The sequence below is a fragment of the Morone saxatilis genome, unplaced genomic scaffold (genome assembly GCF_004916995.1).
Source record: "Morone saxatilis isolate NCDOM2014 unplaced genomic scaffold, NCSU_SB_2.0 Contig9, whole genome shotgun sequence".
Taxonomy (NCBI): domain Eukaryota; kingdom Metazoa; phylum Chordata; class Actinopteri; family Moronidae; genus Morone; species Morone saxatilis.
Genome location: NW_023340268.1, coordinates 3,156,958 through 3,157,274, shown reverse-complemented (window position 1 = coordinate 3,157,274; position 317 = coordinate 3,156,958).

Here is a 317-nt window from a genome sequence, read left to right as displayed (position 1 = left end):
CATGTACTGTTCTGTAGTGGAGAACAGTTGCGTCAGGTCCAGCCCATTTCACCCAGAACATAAATGTCCACTTTGGCCCGAAAGTTCAGATGAAAGGTGAATCTTCAATCTTCACCTTCATCTGAGCAGAAGACCTTCAAATTGCCCATCATCACCAACCAGTCAGAGGCGACGAGCTCATTTTCTCAATCCGTTTATCCTGTTACATCAGCAGATGATATTTCATGACATTTTCACTGGTAATGACTCCCAAACCAGCAGCAGACACACTGCCAGCCTGCACTCAGACGTCTCATAACAGTCCCAACTGTACCCCC